The 8,249-nt window shown below is 40.2% G+C and overlaps 1 protein-coding gene across 1 annotated transcript in view; it reads left to right on the top strand.

The window, feature by feature from the left end:
* Positions 1–1,295: 1,295 nt before the first annotated feature.
* LOC141002091 (FHF complex subunit HOOK-interacting protein 1B-like) overlaps positions 1,296–8,249 on the top strand; it is a 61,472-nt gene continuing 54,518 nt past the window's right edge. Inside the window, exon 1 of the mRNA XM_073473250.1 lies at positions 1,296–1,617. The gene's annotated coding sequence lies outside the window, so the exon portion shown is untranslated. The remainder of the gene's footprint in view (positions 1,618–8,249) is intronic.

Below are 8,249 nucleotides of genomic sequence, written 5' to 3'. Positions count from 1 at the left end.
CTTCAACTCTTCTCTTATCACTGAGGATATATCTTTTCTTAGGTAAGAAAGGATATCAGCTTTGATTGATGTGATGTCCATGGTCAATTTTCTCCAGGGTGTAGGTGGGGCTTGGTCTGAGGTGTTGGGGAGAGATTTGATGCCATCCATGTCAATTTTACCAACTTTTGGTGATACTTGGGTTTGTTAAAGGTGGATTTTTCACGTTTTGTGTGCAATTTTAAATGTAAATGAATGAAATATGAAAATAATGACAATTCTGCAGAAGCTCAGACAAGTATGTCCTACTCCATTCATAGCTCAGTAGAGCCTCTTCTTTAAACCATTTCAATGCAGAAAGGTTAGGCCTACATATCTACGGTTTTCCACTAACTGAGCTGGGCTGATTTGCTTTTCCATCACCAGTTTTACCACACCGAGTTGGGCTGAGCCGAGCCTGCGATGGATCTGCTCCAGAGTAGGGCCAAGCCGCGCTAGCCCCGCCTCCAAGTGGCCCACACTGACCTCTCACAACTGCAGCCAACCCATAACAAGCATCCATCTCCCCCTAAAATTGAGGGTACTTTTCATGTCTCTTATTGGTCGCTCCTAGCTTGAACCGGAAGTCGTTCCTGTCCGCCATCTTGCAGGTCATCCTGGGAGTTGAACAGTTTTGAATTCAGTAATCAATGTATGGTAGAGAACATATCAGGATGTGAGGAGGGAAGGTTCCCCTTCACCTAAGGTGTGGGGGTTTGTCAGTATTACAACAGGTCAGGAAGTCATATAAGGGCAGTTTTCTTCGCCTGAGGTGTTAACTGGATGGTAGATAGGATGACACTAACTGTCCAATAAAACATCAAAGGGTCACTGGCAGTGACTCACTGAATGATCAACACAAACATCAGGGGGTCATTGTTTTGGGAAGGAGTGATTAACAACTGTCAAAGTATGTAACCACTGTATTTAAGTCAGAAACATTTGGAAGATTGCAAGGAACACTGGGTCTTCTCTCCATGCTGCGTGTATGAAAGAGATCTGATTAATCACATCGAGTCTAAAATTAAATTAAAAAATAACAAAGCTTTTACTGCTATAACTGATTACTATTTTGTGATCACTTTCTCTGTAATATCGGCCAGAATACAACCCTGTCAACATTAGTACACAATGTACACTTGGCAGTAGAGGTGGTTATGGAACTGGATCACGGTGTTTGCTCCTGAATGTTCGCACTTTAAACCCTTCATACATACAGCGGAGGGGAGCAGCGTCGCTGTGGGTTTGAGTCAGGGAAGTCGTGTGGGAGGAGTTAAAGTAAGATGGCTGCTGGAAAGAGAAGAGTGTTTGAGAAATCATCAAATGGGATGTTTATCTGTCGCTAACAGGATGCACAGCAGCTCGAACAAAGGAGTGGTTAATTTGTTCGCTTACCTGGCTCAGTATGGTCTAGCTCGCCAGTTGTCTCCAGTTTACTTGCGTGCTGCTCACCCATTTACTGCTCTGACATTGTGGAAATCATTAGCAGCTAGCTAGTCATTAGCAATCGACCAGCGCTAACTTACTAGCAACCAGCTAGCAGGTATCCGGGAAATCAGCACCTCACACCAACTGTTGAGACTCCAACAAATATCTAAGGTAGGAAACTTCCGTATCACCTAATACTAACGTCGACTTGATGAATTATCTATGTGCATGGTTGACATTTGCAAGGTAGCTAATTATCTTTGCAGTATCAACTAGCTTGCTACATCGTTTCGCCATTGACTTACATTGATTGTTGTGTTCCGGCGGACCCTAAGGTAGGTCGCCTCGGCTCGTTGATATAAGATCTGGTGCAGCAGGCATCTTCAAGATCACATATAAAGCCTAAAATACTGTTATGATAGCGATAATTAACAAGACATTTTAAAGGCAAGGTTTTACTATTTGGGGGTTGCGCTCAGAGCTAGGTGCGCTAACAGGCTGTCAGACCATAACACTGCAGTGATTGATGTCTGACTTTGCATGATGTGATCTCTAAACCTACTGAATTAAGTTGTGGATATTATTCTTCCTCAAACTCAATCGCAGGGAGTGCTTTGGTAGTCATCTTTACCTTATCAGTTGTGTCAAAAACACTTAATTCTTCAACTATCTTTTACGTAATTACACCTAAAAATTGTGTAGACCAGTTATGTTGATCAAAGGCAAATGGTTGCACTCTAATTTAGTGCATATTGTATTACAGAAGTATATATTCACTGAAATGTAGGTTTGGTATTGTATTGCCATCTTAGAGTATTGACTGATATCTGTAGCAGTACTGAAAACTTTTTAAAGTATGAAAAGCAACATGGGTGGGACTAAATATTGATACTGCAATATATCGTATCATTCTCTTGTGATACAATTATCGATACACTGATGCCAAATATAACTGTTTTTATGAAAACCTGAAGATGCTTCCTTTGACAGTTTACCTTACCATAGTCACTACTTCATGACTCCTTGTGGTGTAAACGTTTTCAAATTAAAACGGGTAAAAAGAATTTAGTGAGCCATGGTTGTGTCTTTCCTTTAAACATTTTACCTCCATAACTGCTCTGCTTTCTGACATTTTAGCCATTTGCCAGCTTTATGGCTATTTACATTGGAATGAGGGCACATATGGACATGGACAAGTTGCAGTCAGTGTGTGTGATAAAGATTCAACACACTTGTTTTTTTATACATTGAGTACTGTCATCTCAGTTCATGTAAAATTTTGTAAAACTGAAACTAAATTCCTGCACTTATACGAGACATGGTAGCATCATCGTAGCAAGACGATTGTCTTGCAATGTATTAATTATTACATAATCGCTGTGTGGTTATACTGTTGTTATCGTGAGCAGCATATTGTAGTTTTTATAGTATCATGGGTTCTCTGTGATTCCCAGCCCTAAAAAGCAACTAATGCTTGGTCAGACTCCCAGTCACTTTTGTTTTTTTTTTCTTTCTCTTTTTTTTGTTGATATTTTGACACAATTTTACATCCATTGAACTTAAGTTCCCCTAATTGAGTTTTTCTGGACTTATCTTACAGCTTTCATTCACAAGGTCATAAATTAACTTCCATGCTTCAATGAAATCGACCTGTAGTCATTGTCAGTCCTAAGAAAGTTAATCAGCAATAAATTTAACAAGTAATCAGGGTTTTTTTTTGTTATAGTTTAAGCTTCTCCAATATAAGTATCTGCAGATTTTTTTGATCATGATGATTTTACATGAATGTGTTTGGGTTTTGAAGTGACAAATCAGCCAATTTTGATATGTCACATACCCAAGACTTTGCAAATTTGTGATGGACCTTTTTCACTATTTTCCCAAATTTTATAGACCAGCTAATCTATAAAATAAGATGTGTGTATATGAGATGATGCTGAGAGCCTTACTAGTTACAGCCCTTGTCATACAGCTGCATTGTATTGAGACATGACAGTCTTGAAGTTTGTTCACTTTTCTTTGGGTTCAGTCACTGACATTTCCAGAGAACTGATTGAAAGTGACCCACTAATGTAAAGTATGACAATTAAGTATCAGATAGATGTCTGTTATACAGTATTAAGCTTGATTGGCCCACTTTTACTTTGTCAGAAAAAGATTTACATTGTGCATACAAAACAACTTTTGAAGGTGGGTTGAGAAGCTGGTTGTCGAACTGGGGGTTGGTGGTTACAGAGTGTGTGTTTGTTAGTGCCAGAGATCAGTAAACAGGCTACAAGAAATAAGTTTTTGCATTTACCGTTAGCACACAGGTGGCCACATTTTCTGGTGTTCGTTTATGATCAGCTTTCCACCGACCTAAAAATGCACATTACGTGAAGGGGGTGTCTGTGTCAGCTGTTGGTCAGGACTCGATTTATGTTGCATCTCTGCTACCAATTCAAGTGAGTGAGCAGTGAAGTTCTACAGTAAAACGGACAAAAGTATAAATGTAAAGAATGTGAAGGAAACAGTTTTCTTGCAGAAAGCAGATGTGGTTGTCACTTTGTAGGAAGTCACAGAAACTTTTAAGTAGGCCTTAATCCACTTTGAGTCTGTCAAAACTTTTGTTGGCCAGCAGACTTGATTGTGTGAGATCCTAAGGCTGGATTTTCATCAATGGGGATATAGCAATACACAGAGAAATGTCTATTCACACTGCCTTTTTAAGGAAACCCAACGTACATTTCTCTGTGTATTGCTATAGCCCCAGTCACACTGCCTTTTCAAGGCGCGAGTCTTGTGCTGATATTCCGCCTCGCCGTCTGTGTGAAAGTGACAGAGGTGGAATGGGGGGACAGTTTCGTTCAGCATCTGATCCGCCACCAGAGGTAGTAAGAAAGAAAGACGGCGTCTGTGTGAATGGAAAAGCTGGAGGCGCAGATCAGGAGTAACAGCATCCATATGATTATAAACAGTTGGTGGATACATGTTTAGATTTACAGGTGGAAACCGACGGAAAACAAAAAAAAACAAACAGATCTCAGTGTTATGATGTGTACCGTCACGCCTCTTTTGGTTCCGTAACGCTGGCAGGCTGTATGAAATGACACATTGGAGTGGCTGTATGCTGGCACGGCTTGGTTCAGTGTGAACCAAATCTCTGTGTGAAAAGGGCTAATGTTTCACTTGTGATCACTCAGTATGGTCTTGTGCCCCATTTTAAAACACACAGTAATGATCCGCCTTGCATCCTGGTTGTTTACTGTTATTTTTGAGCCTTCGAAGATGATAAACAATCACTAGCCCTTTTCACACAGAGACTCTGCATTATTGACGCAACCAAGGCTAGCCTTTTCTCCACCTTTGTTTGTTCACACTTAACCAAGCAGCTGCAGAACCAAAAGAGGCGTGATGGTACACATCATGACGTTGAGATCTGTGTGTGTGTGTGTTTTTTTTTAATCGTGTTTCCTCCTGTTAATCTAAACATGTATTGCTGACTGTTTATAATCATATTGATGCTGTTATAAAGTGTTGTGATTGAGATCCTGACTCACCATGCATCCTGGAAAATGACACATTTACGTTATTTGCTCTAAATTACATAATTACATAATCACCATCAGTAAATAGCGGTGCTGTCTGGCTCTCACTCGCGAGGAGGGACACTGTTTTCTGGGGGAAAGTTCACTGAAGTCTCGGTGAGGAGAGCTCACAGTCGCTGTGATTATTTTCAATATAAGTTGTTAGAGACTAGGGCTGGGCGATAAAACGATCTCGATAATTTTCATGATAAAATTTTCCACGATAACGATGATAAATTTATGACATTTATTTTCGATATAGTTATTTTTGAGTCCGTTTTCCTTTACCTAGAAAACACTACATCAACAGCCAATCGCACAGCAGAGAAACAAATGCATGTGGTTGATACATGTTTCCGGCCCCTCCCACTCACAACAACTCAGAATGACGGTGACCACCTGTGTGTCTAGCCGACACAAGAAAATGAGCGGTCCGACAAGTGAAACAGAGTGCGAGGAAACTGCGAAAGACGAAGAAATTGTACCGAAGAAAGGTCATACCACTTTGGTTATTTGGAAATAGTTCAGCTACCTGAAGTCTGACAAAGCACAGACCACCATTAGGTGCAAAATGTGTCGGCGACCAGTCCTCAGCAGAACTGGAAACATCACCAACCTCTTCCATCATCTCAAAAGGTACCGTCCCAAACAGTACTCCGAAAGTATGAGTTAGCGCTATCATGCTAGCTTCAGCCTCCCCTCAAGTAGCCAACACCCCAGCCCCACTGCTTCTACTAGTCAAACTTCAGTTCGACAACCAACAGTTCCCGCTGCTTTTTCAGCCATTACCCCATATGAAAAGAAGCCAAAGCGACCCAAAGACAGAACCAGCGCAGTTACGTACTGTATCGCTAAAGATATGATGCCTATAAGCACGGTTGAAAAATCAGCTCTACGCAGAGTGTAGTAGGGCTGAACGATTTATCGTTTTCTGATCGAAATTGCGATTTCAGACAACGCGATCATGGTGAACACAACCAATTTATACCGGCACTTGAAAAATCACCACAGGCATTTGCATGACGAGTGCATGACGAAAAAGTCTGGTGAAAAGTCCGGTGAAAATGATACTCGGGCCCACTGTAGCAAACAGACTACAATTACAGCATCTTAATATCAATCAATATCTAATATATAATATCCATTAATAAATACATTTGGAAGCAATTTTTAACTTTAGTTTTCATCCTTGCATTAGAGTAATAGCATTTAATGTGTAAATGTTACTGTACATTGTGAATATTGCACTGAAGCTTGATTTGAAGGAAATCGTGAATCAAATCGAAATCGCAACATTTGCCAGAAAAATCTCAATTAGATCTTTTCCTAAAATTGTTCAGCCCTAGAGTGTAGGGTAAAGTTGGAGGAGCAGCTCAGAGATGTCACCGCTGATCTGTGGTCTGGTTGCACATCCGAACCACATCAGGCCTTACAGAACAGGAGGCATTAAAGCTAAACTGAACAACTACCTGCACGCTCAAGAATGTGCAATATTCAAAGAATACAGTAGCATAATCATCCTCAACATTTACCTTTTTATTTTCTTTTCTTTAATCAATGTTCAGTTCAGTATACTATCTCTAAAATGTTTGAGACACGTTTGAAACAAGCAATTTGTTGTACACATTCATCATTTTATTTATTCAGTGTTTAATATAAAGCCATTTGGTTGGTTGGTTCTGTTGAATGTTTGTCACTTATTCATTCTGACAATAAATAATTGTATTTTATAAACCATAATTAACCTTCTGGTTTGTTTTGGGTTCTGTCCTAAGGAAAATACTCTTAAAACTGTCAATTCAACATTATTATTGTTAAATATACTGTATATCGTGATAATTATCGACATCAATCAATATAAAAAAACATATCGTAATAACAGTTTTGGCCATATCGCCCAGCCCTACCCGAGACAGTAACTACAACAACATAATAGTGGAAAGTGACAAAGAAATGGTGAAATGGACCGCCATTCAACTGCAGGAGCTTTCTGGCTCTGCTGCCGGGGACAAACACTGTGTTTCGGGCAGAAATGTGACAAAGAGTTGGTAGGACAGACAGGATGACAGACACTTTTCCATATATAACTGCAGTATTTTTTTTCTCATATAAGTTGCCAAAGACACTACCAGTTACCACATTATTGTTGTTTGGTCCTGTTGCTTTGTGGGTTGAAGTGAGTGAAGGATCTGTTTAGCTGTCAGACTATGAACACCATCAGAACGACACACCCCTGATCCGCACCTCCGGCTTTTCCATTCACACAGACACTGTCTTGTCTCTGCTGCGGCTCTGATACTACCTCCAGAGGCGGATCAGAGCTCCAGCAAAACTGTCACCCCCTCTCCGCATCTGTAACTTTCACACAGAAGGTGAGGCGGAGTATTGGTGCACGATTCCCGTGTGAATGGGGCTACTGATAGGACCGGCATGCTGGTAGCATAACAACATAGCAGCTTTGCCTTTTGGCAAACTGATCAGCAGGGGTTCACAGCATGTCACACACACAGACCATGGAGTGAAACTCCTACACTCCCACACAGCCGCACTAACCAGATTTGTTCTTAATTTACTGTAACAGTCAAGAAGAGCTGGTATGGTGTGTTCACTAACCTTTAACAAACTCTCTTGTCTTTTATGAAGGCAGACTCCCTTGAGTGGAAACTGGTTGAACTTTGAACTTTTATGGGTGTGTTTTATTATGCTTTCTGTGTGACTTGACACAATCTCGAATTTCCGTACGTGACGTACCTCATATTATGAGTTCTGCATAACATGATTACTTAGTTTTGCTAAGGCAGACTGGCTTACGTGCATTTAAGGTAATTGCATTTATAGTTAATCCTTGGCAGAATCTTACTTCCAGTGAGGTCATTTTCATCTAGTTATTTTGCTGTAGATGTCTCTGTTTTGACTCATGATTCTTTGACACTATGTGTGGAGTTTCTTTCCATTTTAACGTCTGAAAGAAAAGATAGAATTTTATCTGAACAACACGAGTATCATGAACTTTGACTCACCAGCTGGGGCTGGTTAATCATTAAAAAAAGCATGAATGTCACATTTTACTTGCTTTCATTACAGTGCCCGTGTATCTGACCCAAGTCATGTTATTGCACATCATCTGGCCACAAATAATAACAAATATGTTTTTAATCTACTTTAAAGCTGTTTTTAATCTGCACTCTTAATAACAGTGTGGCACTCATCTTTTTAATCTATTAAACCTTGTTGGCA

Source organism: Pagrus major, chromosome 9 (assembly GCF_040436345.1).
Source record: "Pagrus major chromosome 9, Pma_NU_1.0".
Classification (NCBI taxonomy): domain Eukaryota; kingdom Metazoa; phylum Chordata; class Actinopteri; order Spariformes; family Sparidae; genus Pagrus; species Pagrus major.
The sequence above is the reverse complement of the archived record's forward strand: the minus strand, read 5'-3'. Positions and strand labels throughout refer to the sequence as shown.